The sequence below is a fragment of the Pelodiscus sinensis genome, unplaced genomic scaffold (assembly GCF_049634645.1).
Source record: "Pelodiscus sinensis isolate JC-2024 unplaced genomic scaffold, ASM4963464v1 ctg35, whole genome shotgun sequence".
NCBI classification, from domain to species: domain Eukaryota; kingdom Metazoa; phylum Chordata; order Testudines; family Trionychidae; genus Pelodiscus; species Pelodiscus sinensis.
The window spans coordinates 7,338,180-7,354,323 of NW_027465908.1; the positions used below are offsets into that span (position 1 = coordinate 7,338,180).

At 54.5% G+C, this 16,144-nt stretch overlaps 5 non-coding genes across 5 annotated transcripts; all 5 read right to left on the reverse strand.

Annotated features, from left to right (window-relative positions):
• Nucleotides 1-2,411: 2,411 nt before the first annotated feature.
• TRNAM-CAU (transfer RNA methionine (anticodon CAU)) lies at nucleotides 2,412-2,485 on the reverse strand. Its single transcript has one exon. It is a non-coding gene; the product is annotated as a tRNA-Met (tRNA).
• Nucleotides 2,486-4,462: 1,977 nt separating this feature from the next.
• Nucleotides 4,463-4,535, reverse strand: TRNAR-CCU (transfer RNA arginine (anticodon CCU)). The gene has a single exon. It is a non-coding gene; the product is annotated as a tRNA-Arg (tRNA).
• Nucleotides 4,536-7,416: 2,881 nt separating this feature from the next.
• On the reverse strand, nucleotides 7,417-7,580 carry LOC142824520 (U1 spliceosomal RNA). The gene has a single exon (XR_012899378.1). It is a non-coding gene; the product is annotated as a U1 spliceosomal RNA (small nuclear RNA).
• Nucleotides 7,581-10,665: 3,085 nt separating this feature from the next.
• On the reverse strand, nucleotides 10,666-10,781 carry LOC142824523 (U5 spliceosomal RNA). Its single transcript, XR_012899381.1, has one exon. It is a non-coding gene; the product is annotated as a U5 spliceosomal RNA (small nuclear RNA).
• Nucleotides 10,782-12,788: 2,007 nt separating this feature from the next.
• TRNAT-AGU (transfer RNA threonine (anticodon AGU)) lies at nucleotides 12,789-12,862 on the reverse strand. The gene has a single exon. It is a non-coding gene; the product is annotated as a tRNA-Thr (tRNA).
• Nucleotides 12,863-16,144: the final 3,282 nt, after the last annotated feature.

The following is a 16,144-nucleotide window of genomic DNA, read 5'->3' on the forward strand; positions in this document are numbered from 1 at the left end:
GGGGCCATGCCAGTTGCCCAACTAGCCCAGGATCCTGTCTCACAACAGCAGCCAATTTCATTACCCAGTGGGAATCCTCGGGACAGACAATTGTTTAGTGATGCCACCTGTCGCCCATTGTAGAATACTCCAGCTAGGGACACCTGCCCTGTCCATCCTGGTTAAATGCCATTGATTGACCTTTCCTGCATTAAATGATCCAGTTCTTTTTTGGACCTTCTTGTAGATTTCACCTTCACAACATCCTCTGACAAGGAGTTCCACTGGGTGCAAAAATGCTCCCTTTTGGTCTATTTTTCACTTGGTTACTTACCAGTTTAATTCTGTCACCTGGGATTTTGAGTAGGAGAAAAAATAATTTATTTGCTTTCTGCACCCCTGTCATCATCGCATAAACCTCTGTCCCATCGCCCCTTAGTCGTCCTTTTCCCAAGCTTAGAAGAAGAAGTTCCATGAACTCCTGGGAGCTGCTGTTCCAAAGAAGAGGCATTTCCCGTGGAAAACATGGCCAAGCCCATTCCCCTACACAGAGCCCCAGTAACTACCAATGGACACTGGGCACTTGTAAAGCTCCCTCTCGGGCAGCGCTACAGAGTGGATCCGGCTGGCCATCGGGCTGACTAACCCATCAACAGACGAGTCCCCGTTAGACTTCTCAGCCCAAGTGCAGAGACTGTGCAGTCTCCCACTCCCAGCCCAGTGGCAGAGGGGCAGCGCCCTGAGGAGGCGGGTCCCGAGCAGCAGAGACCTTTGAAGGGAGCGGAGACGTAAGGTCAGAAGGAAGGGGAACAAGTCACCTCTTCCCAGGTGAGATGTGCTGGGAAACTACCAGATCTGGTGCAAGCCGAGCTCCAAGGGCTGGTTCCTGCCTGGTGGTTCCTTGCAGGGCCTGGCTTTAGAAGCGCCATGGAGCCGTGTGTGGCCAGGAGAAAGGATGGAGAAGGAACGTGGATGCATGAACAGGGTGGGGTGTCTGGCCAGGATAGAGGGAGCAGGAACAAGGGAGGGTTTCAAAGGAAGCTGATGGTGCTGAGTGGGAAGAAAGTGAGGTGAGGGGAATGGGGTGGCTGGGGTCTGGCATGAGGCAGGACGTTATGTGGCTTTGTGTCCCCTTGCAGCAAAGGTCATAGCCACAGTGCTCCGAAGGTGCACAGCCACAGTAGTGGCACTTTCAGGCTGAGCCCTGGACTGAGTGGCTGCAATGATGTGGTCCCACGTAAGAGACTGCTCAGAAGTCTCAGCCCCAGCCCTGCCTCCTCCCATCTCAGCCTAGCCTGTTTAGCTCTCCCACATGCTCCTGAAAGCCAGCACTCAGGCCACCCATCCCTGCACCAGGGGACAGGCAGTGGAACTGCCTTGTGGGCACCAAGGGGAACCAGGAACCTTTTGCATGTTAGGAAAATGTGATAACCACTACACCACAGAAACACACTTAACCATCTTTTCTGCTGCATTTAAACTTGCAAATATTCGGTTGCTAACCCTTTGGCCAACAGAGATTGCTGCAGGGCAAAGGAATTCTCTGTTGTCAATTTTGTGGCCTCAGGAAGGGACCAAACTGAAGGAGGCCGGGCCCCCACCTGGGGACTCCAACCTAAACCCTGAGGCCAAGGGGTTTACAAGCCAGAAAATCAAAGTTTGTTGTGTTTCTCCCTCCCACAACCCAGCAGAACCTCAAAGGCAACTCCACAGTCCCAGGTGGTGGGGGAGATGTGCATGTTAGAGCCTCTGCCCACCGAGCTGTAGCCTTCTGTGCCCAGGGAGCCAGACACTGCCTGGGTGGGAAGGCAGGAGGGAAATGGGGAATGGCCGAACTTTGTGAGGCAATGGTGTTATCTGGGACTGTACATAGAACGGTTTACAAGTGGGTCTGAGTAGGGCACCATGCATGGCAGGCTAAAGCTTTGTGTAATAAACAGGGTATCCTGGGTTCAATTTCCGGAGTTGCCTTGTTGCAGCCTTTGCTCACATTTTCCTATGCCCTTCTGGGACACGGAAGAGGTCTCTCCGGTCACCCATGGAACTGCGGGTTCAGGGAAAGGCTGATTGGAAAGGAACGTTGGGAAGAAGGAAACCACAAGTGAGAAGCACCTGCTGCCCACAGACCCTGACTCTCCATGGCTGCAGGAGCTGCAGAGGTTTCACCCTCAGGCTCTCTAGGTGCTGACACCCCCAGGGAATCACAAGGGTGTGTGGTGCTGGCTCTCCTGTCCCAGCAATTGCAGTCAGAGCCCTGCCTTGCCAGTGCCAGTCACAGCAGCCTCTGCACCCGCTCCAGGCTTGTGGTTTCCTTCTTCCCAATGCTCCTACCCAATCAGCCTTTTCCTGAACCAGCAGCTCCATGGGTGGCCAGGGGAGGCCTCTTCTGTGTCCCAGAAGGACCAAGGAAAATGTGAGTAAAGGTTGCAACAAGGCACCACTGGGAGTTGAACCCAGGATCTCCTGTTTATGAGGCAGGTGCTTTAGCCAGCTAAGCCATGGTGCCCTCCTCCAAAGTCTTTTTAAAATGGCTCTTTATGTTTCCAGACAACACTTTTGTGCAGCCATTCCCCATTTCCCTCCCGTCTTTCAGCTCTGGCGGTGTCTAGCTCCCTGGGCACAGAAAGCTACAGCTCAGTAGGCAGGGGACTTTGGCATCCTTTCCCATGGGATGCTGTTGCAGGAAGGGCTGCTCAGCAGGGGGGGAGGTTCACCTGTTGAGGAAGGGAAGAGTATTTGGGTGCAGACTGGGTAACCTAGTGAGGAGGCTTTAAACTAGGTTTGATGGGGGCAGGTGCCTAAAGCCCACAGGTAAGTGAACAACATGGACACCTGGGAGATGGGCCAGAAATGGGAGGGAGCAGGGGCTGTAACAGCAGAGATAAAGGAGGGACGCGGGACCACTGGGAAGCAAAATCTAATCTGTGTCTTAGATGCTGGTATAGACACATGGGAACTATGGGTAATAAGCAGGAAGAAGTTGGTATCACTGGGACTTGGTGGGTTAATATACTTTACTGGAATATTGGGACAGAGGGGTAGAGCTCACTCAGGAAGGATTGGCAGGGGAAAAGGGAGGAGGAGTTTACTTATCTATGAAACATGCGAACACTTGGCCTGAGGCAGAGATGGACACAGGAGACAGACTTCTCAGGACTCTCTGGGTGAGGTTAAAAGGGGGTAAAACCACAGAGTGATGTCATACTAGGCTTTCCCATATTACAGACACCTTCCCAGGCAGAAGAGGTGCCTGAGGCTTTTTAAACAATTAACAAAATCATCCAAGGTGCAGCTGGTTTCACACACACTCAGCCTCACCCACAGCTGGGAGGCAGTTTGCAGGGAGCTGAAAAGAAACAGAAGAGGGGAAACTGGAGCCTGGCAGAACCAAGTCTTGGGATTCTTCTGTGTCCAGATGTGCTAAGCAGCTGGCAGCCAAGCTCCCAAGTGCTGGTCTGTTCCCGCCCTCCCTAGACAGGCAAATCCCCTCTTCTGCGTGTTATAGGCTGGACTTTGCCTGCCTGACTTTTAGCCAGGGAACTCCTCCCGCACCTGCAGTTCATCCACCTCCCAGAGAGGCAGCAGTTCAGGAGAAGTGCTGTGTTTGTGGGAGGTGTGGGGTGTTCAAGGGGGGCATTTCCCTTCATGTGTAAAAACTATCACAGCCATGGGGGCTCACACACACCCAGGTGCACACGCCCTCAATATTGGTGCCCAGGACAAAACTTGCTCTGCTCCTGGAACGGGAACAGTGACTAGCAGTGAGGCCCCTCCCTGGCAGCACCGTGTCAGACGGTTTCTTCTTGGCCTGGTACCTCCTGAATGCTGGGAGCAGCTGCCTGGCACGAGGGGCTGCAGTTCCCTAGAGAGAGGAGCTGGGGCCTGTGGCTGCAGGAAAATCCTTCTGCTGTGTCCGTGGCTGAGCGGCACAAAGGAAAATAAAAGATCCCTTGGTGGATGGACGCGCCTGAGGAAAGAAGCTGAAAGCGCAATAGATACATAAAAGGGGCATGAGGGGGCCACAGTTTGAGTCACACACACGGCAGGTGCCACAGCTCAGCCAGGGACCTTAAACACTCACAGAACTTGCCAGTTTCTCCACCCCCCAAACATGCTCAGGGCCTGGGGATTTTCTGTCTGTTTGCCAGACCAAGTAACTAGCCCCCAGCCCCCCACTGCTCTGGAGTCTCTACCTCTCATGGGCCTTCTCATCCTCAGGCTCCACTTTGTCTCCAGACAGACCCTGCTCTGCTACAGCCACCTCCCTCTGGCTGTCACTTGTAGACCAAGATGTGCTCTTTCATTCTGACTTTGAACTCCTGGCCTTATAGCACTCAGATTTGCACCTAACATCAGTATTTGCTAGTGAGGGGTCTGAACAGCTTCTGCAGATTGGGGAGAGAGACAGCCACTAGGGAACATCCTTGCCAACTGTTTCAGTGAGCAGAAGAAGGTAAACTCTTTGTCACTAAGAAAGAACTGTCACCCCAGGTGGGACTTGAACCCACAGTCCCTGGCTTAGGAGGCCAGGGTCTTGTCCGTTAGGCCACTGGGGCACACAGAAACAACTGCTGGAGACAGAAATTCACCCTTCTGAATGGCTCTTCTTCAACTTTTAGCTCCTGATTAAGCCCTTTGAAGAAGCCAGATACACAGGAAGGGCTGATCACACCCCTCTGAAAATCAGCTTTCCATGGGTATCGGTAGCTGGCTCCAAGTCATGGGCCTTGACGTCTCGTCTCCCTCCCGAAACCAGGGAAGAGTCTCCCACCGCTGCAGCCTCCTGAGGCTCTATGGCCCTGTCTGTACAGCAGGGACAGCAACACTCACAGCCCCACAGGAGGGCCCCTGGCCTAGCAATGTGGCCCCCTGAGCAGCCTCTGATGTTCCCTGCTTGAGCCCTAGAGCCAGCCCTGAGTGATGGGGGAAGAGGAGGAGCAGCTCACACATGCCAAGGGGCTGGCCATGGGCAGGACATGAGCCTGCAAGACAGCAGTGACATCACAAGGAACTTTTACAGCACCTCAGCTTATTGGCTGAGAGGCAGTGACCTCACAGAGCATCCATAGCAACAGCCAGGTGGGACAGGGACAATCTCAGAGACCCCCCATGGCCTGGCTGCCTGGAATCTCCTTTGTGAAGTTTCCCCTTGAACTCACCTCTAAGGCAGCCTCAGACCAGAGCACCCAGGACCCCTCTGCATGACCATTGAAATGGTTTGCCGTGTAAATTCAGTGGCAGGTGACGTCAGGCCTGGGCACTGAGATTATTTACCAGTTTCCCTGAGCTGTTGTTACATACAGCTGTGATGGCCGAGTGGTTAAGGTGTTGGCGATCGGGGCTTTTTTGCGGAAAAGCGCGTCTAGATTGGCCACAGACGCTTTTCCGCAAAAAGGGCTTTTGCGGAAAAGCGTCCTGCCAATCTAGACACGCTTTTCTGAAAATGCTTTTAACAGAAAACTTTTCCGTTAAAAGCATTTCCAGAAAATCATGCCTGTCTAGACGTAGCCTGGGGCTGTGTCTACACTGGCCACTTATTCTGGAAAATCAGCTGCTTTTCTGGAATTACTTGCCAGCTGTCTACACTGGCCCCTTGAATTTCCGGAAAAGAAACTGACGATCTACTGTAAAATCATCAGTGCTTTTCCGGAAAAACTATGCTGCTCCCGTTTGGGCAAAAGTCCTTTTCCGGAAAATTATTCCAGAAAAGGGCCAGTGTAGACAGCATAGATTTCTTTTCTGCAAAAAAGCCCCGATCGCAAAAATGATGATCGGGGCTTTTTTGCAGAAAATTGCGTCTACATTGGCATGGACGCTTTTTTGGAAAAAGTGCTTTTCCAGAAAAGCATCCTGCCAATGTAGACGCGCTTTTTCCAGAAATACTTATAACGGAAAACTGTTCCGTTTTAAGCATTTCCGGAAAAGGGTGCCAATGTAGACGTAGCCCCAGTAATCTGTTTCCCGGCAGCTGTTGAGTTGGGGCCTAAGCCGGAGGATGTTGCGAAGGCCGAGATACTGAGGCAGTGTGATGAAATGCATCCCTCCCCCCCCCCCCCCGTACTCAAGGAGCTGACTGGGGTGATATCTGAGACATGGAGGATTATTTCAGAAAATTCACGGCAGGCGGGAGAGATTCCCGAAGAGGGGGAAGGGGCAACCTATCAAAAGGGTATATCTGCTGTCTTCAGGAAAGCTGTGGGTACCGTCTCACGTGACTTGCGCACGAACGCGCTCGCTAGCCAAACGCAAGCTAGACGGAGCTACCGTCAGGGGGCTGCTAAAGGGTGAGAGATACCGTTCCCGGGGAATAGTTATCGCCGTAGTGCCCAGCCTCGCTGGAAGAGTGTAATGAGCGGGGGTCCGGCAGGGATTCCTTGTGGGCCCGGTTCCCTTCCTCGGCCATTCGGATGGGCGGCGTAGAGAATACGCTTATCAAGACTGCGGAGGACCCCGAGCTGGGAGGGGTTGCAGGTGCTGTGGAGGATGGGTTCCTCACAATTCGGAATGATCTGGACAAAGCAGAGAAATGGTTTGGAGAGACTACGATGAAGTTCAATAAGGCCAAATGCAAAGTACTCCACTTACGAACGATCGATCCGTTGCTTGCGCCCACGTGCACGATGGCAGAGAGAGAGAGACAGAGAGAGAGAGAGAGAATGGGAAACGGCTGTCTAGGAAGGAATACTGTGGACAAGAATCTGCGCAGCAGGGGAGAGGGCCAGAGAGAGGCTGGCTGTCACAGCGGACCACGAGGTAACGGGGTTCGAGAGCGGTAAACGGGTTGCCAGAGCAGCGAACATGGTTCTGGGGCGCGTTAGCGGAAGCAGCAGCGTCGTGCGCAAGACAGGAAAAGTAATTCTTCCGCTCTGCACGGTGAGGATTAGGCCTAGCTGGAGCATTGTATCCTGTGGGCGGGAAGGGAGGCAGACTCATACAAATCGGAGACAGGGAATGCAGAAAAGTGCAAGAGAAACTGACTGTGCGGGGTGTAGAAGATTGGAAGGGAGTCTGCTAGAGGGGAGCTGCTAAGAGTTTTCAGGGCCATAAAAGACTGCTAGGCAGAGAAGAGAGAACTTCTGGTTCTTCTGAAGCTCGGGGAGGAGGGGGGGAAGGAGGCCAGGACGAGAAGCAAGGGGCTGGGGCTGCAGCAAGGGCCAGCAGGCCATTAGGGGAAACTTCCTGTAAGGCAAGCAGGGTGGCTGAAGAGGGGCATCAATGGCCTAGGAAAGCGATGTGCTTTCCAGGAGATGGCAGAAGAAGCAGAAAAAAGAGCCCCCCCCAGGGACCAGCCAAGCCAAGCCTTAGCACAGAACAGGGACCGAGCAGAGAAAAATGCAAAAAACTAGCAATGAGAGAAAAAAGAGCGAGAACAGAAGCAGCAACATTTCTTCTCTGTTTGCCTTGGTCATCTGTCAGTCTATTGTTCACAGCGAGCGCCAGGGGAAAGCGCGAACGCAGTCCCCCACTACCACAAATTATGCAGTCGAGTTTCCCGCATTTGGGGAAATCGCAGGGGTCAGCACACCCGCAGTGCAATGGATGAGCCTCACCCTGGGAAAACCACTTTCATGATCATGGTATCTCCCCTGCCAGGTAAGTATGAGTTCCACTTGCACAACCACCACCTGCCCCGCACCGCCCAAACCCTCTCACATCACAGGGGACGCCGCCTCACGCACTCACACCGCCATGCCCCAAACGCTCCCCTACCGCCCGCACCCGCCCCCAAGCCGCCCCCGACACCCACACCGAGCCCCGCTTGCCCAAGGCGGGCCCCGCTCGCCAGCCCGCTCCCGCTCCCACAAACCTCCGCTCGCGCCCACATCTGCATACGTACTCACGCCGCTCCACCTCTCCCCCCGGGACACGCCCCTGCCTGCCTGTCTTCCCCGGGCCCGGAGCTCTCTCTCCTCTCCGGCCTGAGCCCCACTTTGGCGGCGCTGCTGCACCCCGACTCCCGACCCCACCCGCACTCTCCCCGGCTGCGGCCCGCACACCCAGCAGGAGCTGGCTCGGACAGGAGCCGCCACTCAGGAGGCACCGGGTCTGTGTGGCTTCCGCTCTCGCCCCGATACCCCCGGTCCAGCTGGGCCCGTCGCCCTCCGTAGCTGGGCGCATCCGGGCTGTGTCTACACTGGCCACTTATTCCGGAAAATCAGCCGCTTTTCCGGAATAACTTGCCAGCTGTCTACACTGGCCCCTTGAATTTCCGGAAAAGCACTGACGATCTACTATAAGAAATCAGCCGCTTTACGGGAAATACTATGCTGCTCCCGTTCGGGCAAAAGTCCTTTTTCCAGAAAACTGTTCCGGAAAAGGGCCAGTGTAGACAGCACAGTAGTGTTTTCTGCAAAAAAGCCCCGATTGCGAAAATGATGATCGGGGCTTTTTTGCGGAAAAGCGCATCTACATTGGCACGGACGCTTTTCCGGAAAAAGTGCTTTTCCGGAAAAGCATCCTGCCAATGTAGACTCGCTTTTTCCGGAAATACTTATAAAGGAAAACTGTTCCGTTTTAAGCATTTCTGGAAAATCATGCCAGTGTAGACGTAGCCCCGGAGCACACTAGGGGGGCAAGAAGGAAGCGGGTGTGGGGTGGGGGGGAGAAGGCAGGAGCCTTCCGGGGAGGCACAGGAATCTTTCCCCCTCCCAGTAGGAGCAGCATCCACCCTTTCTGCTCCCCCTCCCCTCCCCCTCCCGCACACACACACGCCCCACTCCTCCAGCCCTCCTGGCTAACCCTGGGCACGTCACCCCTGCTCTTCTGGGCCTCTCTTCTCCCTTTGGCAAAACGGTGCTGATGAGGCTTCCCTCCCTGGCAGCAGGGGCGGATGAGAGTTTTGCGGGGCCCAGGGCAGCACGATATCACGGGGCCTCCCCTTGGGAGAAAAAATAGAAAAAAGGGGTCGTCCCACCCCCGTGCTCACTCCTCCAATAGCCCCACACTGATCATGTGAGCTACCCCTCCTCATCCCCTCTCCTAACACCTCCCTCTACACACCTGCCCTGCCTCTCTCCTCTGGTGCTGGTCCCTCCCCTGCAGAGCTGTGTCTAGACTGGCCAGTTTTTCTGGAAAATCAGTCGCTTTTTTGGAAAAACTTGCCAGCTGTCTATACTGACCGCTTGAAATTCCGCAAAAGCACTGACTTCCTACTGTAAGAAATCAGTGCTTTTGCAGAAAAGTGTCTGTGCCAATCTAGACTCTCTCTTCCGAAAATGCTTTTAAAGGAAAACTTTTCCGTTAAAAGCATTTCCAGAAAATCATGCCAATCTCAACGCAGCCTGGGTGTAAAGCGTCAAATTTAAGCATGAATGACAATTCAGAGGTTTCTCTTTCAAGTCTGGTGGTAAAATGCCTTTGAAGGGCTGTGTCTAGACTGGCAAGTTTTTCCGCAAAATCAGATGATTTTGTGGAAAAACTTGCCAGTTGTCTACACTGGCCGCTTGAATTTCCGCAAGAACACTGACGATCTCATATAAGATCGTCAGTGTTCTTGCGGAAATACTGTGCTGCTCCCGTTCGGGCAAAAGCCCTCTTGCACAAATCATTTGCGCAAGAGGGCCAGTGTAAACAGCACAGTACTGTTTTCTGCAAAAAAGCCCCAGTCGCGAAAATGGCGATCGGGGCTTTTTTGTGGAAAACCGCGTCTAGATTGGCACGGACGCTTTTCTGCAAAAAGAGCTTTTGCGGAAAAGCATCCTGCCAATCTAGATGTGCTTTTCCGAAAATGCTTTTAAAGGAAAACTTCCGTTAAAAGCATTTTCGGAAAATCATGCCAGCATAGACGTAGTCAAGCAGAATGCAGGTGATCAGTCATTGAGACAATGCCATTACTGGTTGAAATGGCAAGACACTGTTTTTCTTTGTGATACTTTCTGATATCCCTTTTGTGTGCATTGATTCTTTGGCGAAGCATCTGAGACATTTGTCCAGTTATATACATTATCTTACCCATTACAAAGATAGCTTCCCCAATTATCACCTCTAATATCATTAGCTCTCAGACATTTACTTCCCCCTTCCCATCTCTCCTCTGTTCTGAAATTTGATTTGTCTTTTTTATAGGTGTTCACTTTTTTTGATTGTATCCCTTGGCTACGTCTAGACTGGCATGATTTTCCACACATGCTTTTAATGGAAGGCTGTGTCTAGACTGGCCAGTTTTTCCGGAAAATCAGCCACTTTTCCAGAAAAACTTGCCAGCTGTCTACACTGGCAGCTTAAATTTAGGCAAAAGCACTGACGATCTCACGTAAGATTGTCAGTGTTCTGGCGCAAATACTATGCTGCGCTGGTTCGGGCAAAAGTCCTTTTGCGCAAAACTTTTGAGCAAAAGGGCCAGTGTAGACATCCCAGATTTGTTTTCCCAAAAAAGCCCCGATCGCGAAAATGGCAATCAGGGCTTTTTTGCGGAAAAGCGCGTCTAGATTGGCACGGACGCTTTTCCGCAAAAAGTTCTTTTCCACCAAAAGCATTCTGGAAAATCATGCCAGTCTAGACATAGCCCCTCTTGTTAGCACTGCATAGTTCTATTTTTTGTTTTAGCTGGACTAGACTAACACAACAACTACTATTATAAAAGGTAGCACACCATAAGGTACAACAACATTTTCAAATAAACACAGGCACCTACAGGCCTCACTACAAAAACTAACGGTTCAGTTCTGGTTTTTTACACCATTGGGTAGCTTCACTGGAGTGAAGCCTCAAAAAATTGAGTACAAACTCATAAATGTTCCACTCCACGGAAATCTTTAGTAAAAGGCGAAAGATTTATACAATCTGAAGAGAAACCAGAGTATACTGCAGTTGCTGCAGAGGCACTGCCAGAAAAACGGCGTCTGTTTCTCAACTCACGGTGGCTACACCGGACCGTCTGCAAATCCCCACCCCTTCTGCAGCCTGTTGCTCTGCCCGCTGATACCCCGAGTTTTGCGTGGGAGCCAAGGGCTTTAGGAGCAAACTCTGCCCCATGGACATGGGTGGCGAATCACTGTGCACAATTCATCGTGGGTATGTAAATGAGCACCCCTGGGTACACCCGAGTGCGAGGAGGAGCCCAGATCTCCGAGCTGCCACTGCATCCCCTAGCTCACTGCCGCGGGCTGGGCTGGGCAGCTGCTGCCGGTCCCACCGCTGTTCCGGGCGCAGGCCGTGTGCTGGTTCCCCGCGGGCCCTCGGGCTGGTAGCTTGGGGGTGCTGGGCTCCGCACTTCCCTCGGGAGGGGCAGGCGGGCTTGGGGCTCTGGTTGCTGCCGCGTGTAAGGGCCGGGGCACGAACCGCTGAACTGCCCCGGGGGAGGGTGGGTCAGCCACGGAGCCTTCAGAGGATCCAGCCCACCCCGCGACAGCAAAGTCGGTGGCTTGTCCCCAGCCTCCAACGCTGCAGCCTGCACCTGCGGCCCTTCTCGGCAGCCCGCCCGCTGTGATCGAGCCAGACCCCGGGACACCCGAGTGCGATTCTCCCGTCTGGGCTGGCTGGTGCTGCCCCCGGTTTGCTCGCGCTGTTTAAACACCTCAGTCTCCGCCCCTAGGAGCTTCCGCTCCCTAAAGGAGCCGGGTTGGTTCCAACCTTCTCAGGAACGTTCACAGCGCGGAACAGAACAGGAACAGCCGCGCTGGTGATGAAACCCTGGCACGGGGTCTAGCGCGGGGTTTGTAACCCCCTCGTCTGGGAGCGTCACTGGAACAATTCTCTGACACGCTGTGCTTCTATTGCATTATCTACACAACGAGTTTTCTCAGCAAAAAAAGGTGCTAATTAGGGTCTCATTTGCATGAGTCATGATCTTATTTGCATATTTTCTGGCAAACTGATTTTGCGCTGGGGTTGTTGTGCAAAAACAAGCAGTATGGAAGTTTTCTTTTTGCACAAAACCCCCTTTTTCTGAAAGATCAATATACCTCTTTTGGGGGGGCATAAGAATCTTTTGGGAAAAGGGGGTTTTGTGCCAAAAAAGTGTTCACACTGCTTGTTTTTGCACAAAAATCCCATTGGCAGAAAATATGCAAATGAGATGGTGACTCATGCAATTGAGTCCCTCATTAACATATTTTTTAAGGAGAAAACTTAAAGTGTAGATGTCGCCTCTGTGGCTATGTCTAGACTGGCATGTTTTTCCATAAGTGATTTTAAGGAAAAGTTTTTCCGTTAAAAGCATTTGCAGAAAAGAGCATCTAGATTGGCACGGACGCTTTTGTGCAAAAGCACCTTTTGCAGAAAGGCGTCCGTGCCAATCTAGATGCGGTTTTCCACAAGAAAGACCCGATCGCCATTTTCGCCATCGGGGCTCTTCTGCACAAAACAGTCCTGAGCTGTCTACACTGGCCCTCTTGCACGAATACATTTGCGCAAGAGGGCTTTTTCCCCAACGGAAACAGCATAGTATTTGCGCAAGAACACTGACAATCTTACATTAGATCGTCAGTGTTCTTGGGCAAATTCAAGTGGCCAGTGTAGACAGCTGGCAAGTTTTTCCGCAAAACTGGCCGCTTTTGCGGAAAAACTTGCCAGTCTAGACATAGCCAGTGAGTTACCAGCAGTGGGGCTATTAGTGTTGGCATCTAACTAATTGCACCATTAGGCCATGTCTTCACTCTGGTGGAGATCGCTGCTGCAATCCATCTTCCAGAGCTTGATTTAGCAAGTCTAGCTAAGCCTCACTAAATCAAACCCCTAGGCCACCTCCTGCTCTTTGCTATTATCCTACTCCCACTGTGTGGGCACCACCAAGCTCAGCTGAAGGTAAAACCAACTCCAGATACATGTTGAAGAATGGTGGGAAGAAAAGACCCATTGACCTGGCAACAAGGCACCACTGGGAGTTGAACCCAGGATCTCCTACTTACTAGGCAGGTGCTTTAGCCAACTAAGCCATGGTGCCCTCTTTGGAAGCAGCCTTAAAACTGTTCTACTTTATGGTTCCAGACACCCCCTTCCCATTCCAAAGTGCAGCCGTTCCCCATTCCCCTCCAGCTCTTGCCATGACTCAAGGCCTGCGCAGCCCAAGACATTTGATCGGCAGCTGGTACCCAAAACCTGTTTGTCAATTGTAGCACCAGGCCCCTGTGACGGCACATTGGGGGTCCCCCATCTCCTGCACCCCGAAATGGCACAAACAGACTGCACCAGCCGGTGGAATAGAGGAAGTTTATTGCCTCTCCAGGTTACAGCACAGCACAGATGTAATCTGGTCACAGAGCTGGGCTAGGATGCCTCAGGCCCCCTTGAGATGGGGGAGACTGGGCCCCTAAACTCCAGCCCCTTTCCCTAGGTTGTCTCCTCCATGCTCCCAGCCAGCCACTAACTAACTCTCTTCCAGCCCTGCCCCCCAGCGAGGGCAGCATTCCACCTTCCTTTGTTCCTCTCCTGAGCTGGCCATACTGGTTTGCATAGTGACTCAACCTGTTTTGCTGGGTCGTGGTACCCACGGCAGCCAGTGGGGGTTACCCCAGAGCAAGCAGCATAGAAACCAGCCAGGTACCCCCACTACCTCACAGTTCTCCCCCCTCCGAGAGCGAATTGAGCAGGGTCACTCCGCTCGTGACCTAGGGAAGTTTGGGTCCTCTGCGTGGGAACCCGCCCTGGGGACATGGGTGCTCCCCTTGACTCGGGCTGGCTGTGGCGAGGCCCCACATGAGCTGGCTTCCCTCTGTCCACTCGCCGCCCCGCTCCAGGGCGACTGGCACAGGCCTGTCCTCGGGGGTCACACCCACCCTTCCGCTGGCCTTGATCTCTGGCCAGGGTCTCTCGGGCCGGGGCCATGAGCCCAGCGAGCCTTCTCTGGAGAGCCAGGGCGGCTTCCACCCCCGATGCTCCATCCAGGGAGGTCTTCCCTTCCCATAGCTCTCTCAGCAAGCCCAGAGGGTTCTCTATCTGGGGTAGAGACCCCCAAGCCGCTTTCCTACTGTCTTGGGCCTTCCCGCCCCTCTGGCAGGAGTCACAGGACCGGCAGTACCGCTGCACGGCTGTAAAGATTCCCGGCCAATAGAAGTGTTGGAGCAGCCTCAGCCGGGTGCTCCGGATCCCCCGGTGGCCCCCAACGGGGACGTCGTGGGCCAAATACAGCAGCTTGAGGCAATATTTTCGGGGGATGACCAGCTGCCGCTGGACCCCCCCATGCCCTCACCTTCCTGGGGGGAAGCCATTCCCGGAACAGGAGTCCACGCTCCCGCTAGAATCTCTCCTGGCCACCTCTCCCCCATGGCTGAGCAGCACGGAGGCCAGCCTGGTCCCTCAGCCTCTGCAAGGAGGGGTCTGCCTGCACCTCAGCCTGGAATTCAGCTGCTGAGGCAGGGATCGGGACCTGTTCCCCACCTTTACCTAGGTCCGGAGTCCCAGCCTAGCTGGACCCCATGTCCACTGGGATGGGACCCTGAGGACGCTGCCAGGAGTCCTTCCCTGGACCCACGTTGTCAGCCCCCCACTGGCTCTGGCTCCGGGTAGTGACTAGAGCCCGCTGGGATTCATGGGGCCACTCCTCTAGGTCATTCCCCATCAGCACCTCGGTGGGCAAGTGCGGGTGCACCCCCACTTCCTTGAGGCCTTCCTTCGCCCCCCATTTCAGATGCACCCGGGTTACAGGCACCTTAAACGGGGACCCGTCTATGCCCTTCAGGGTCAGCTGCGCGTGGGGTAGTATCCGCTCCTGGGCCACTATATCGGATCGGGCCAGAGTCACCTCCCCCCCCCGTGTCCTAGAAGACCGTCACCTTCCTACCATCCACCTCCAGGGGTATGAGGCACTCGCTCCGCAGGGGCCATCCTGCCCCCACCCGGTACACGGAGAAATCCGCCTCCTGAGAATCAGACCTCCCAGGGGAGGTGCACTGAGCATCCTTCCCCTCTCTCTGAGCTGAGGTTTGCCGGCCAGCCCCTGCCTCTGGGGCAGCCTGCCCTTCCTCCCACCCCAGTCAGTCAACCCTGGAAAGTCCCCAGTCCTGGGACCTGGTGCACTGAGCCCTCTTGTGGCCTTTTTGCCCACAGCGATGGCAAGTTAAGCTTTGGGCTGTCTCTGTCCAGGCCCTGGCTGGTTCTCTGGGGCACAGACGACCTGTTCCTTGGTCTCGCCCCGTAGTTGACTCCCTCCGTCGCTCAGCCGAGATCCGGTCTCTGTGCGGTTCCCTTTCTCTCCGGGACTCCAGTTCACACCCGGACCGGCTCTCCGTGAACTCATCTGCCAGCCTCCCGGCCTCCTGGGGGTTCTCTGGTCTCCGGTCCTTGAGCCACAGCCTCAGTTTGGGTGGGCACGCTTCATAGAACTGCTCCATCAGGACCAGCTTGAGCAACTCCTCTGCGGTCTGGGCTCCGACTCCAGACACCCACTTGCGGCCGTATTGCGACAGGCGGGAGGCCAGATCCACATAGGTCTCCCGTGGCCCTTTTTGTACCCCCCAGAACTTCTTCCTGTACATCTCGGGGGTCAGCCCGAACTTGTGCAGCAGGGCCTCCTTGACTCGGTTGTAATCCCCTGGCTGTAGGTCCTCCAGCTGACTGAGCACTCCGGCTGCCTCCTGGCTCAGTGCGGGGACGAGCTCCTGCAGCCAGTCAGCTGGGGGAACCCGTTGCAGTCCACAGGCCCTCTCAAAGGCACTGAGGAACCCGTCTATGTCACTCATGTCCTCCAATTGGGCCACCACGAGCCTCTCCAAGCGTCTGGCAGTCCTGGGACCCTGGGGCCCATCCGCACTTGGCGCAGCCGGGGCCCCACCGGTTCTCCGCTCTGCCATGGCCAACTCATGCTGTCGCTGCCTCTCTCAGTCCTGGCGCTCCTTCTCTCGATCTTGGCGCTCCTTCTCTCGGTCCTGGCGGTCCCTCTCTCGGTCCTCTACTTCCAATTCCTTGATCCGCAGCTGGATCTCCAGCCGCTGCAGCTCCGCTGGGCTGGCCCCTGCCCTAGATGGGCTACAGCTTGCAGGCCTCCCGGGAGACACTGTCTCATCTCTCCGGTGGATTCCAGCGCTCCTCACACACTCTCATGGGGGGTCTGGCTGCTTTCCCTGGGGACAAGATCCTGGTCCTGTGGCTGGTCATTCTCTTCCAGCTGGGCAATCAGCTGGGCCTTGGTTACTTTCCGCACAGGCAAGCCCCTCTATCTGCACAGCTCCACCAGCTCTGCCTTCAAGAGTCGGGCGTAGGCCATCTGCCCGCTGGTCCCCTCGGTGCA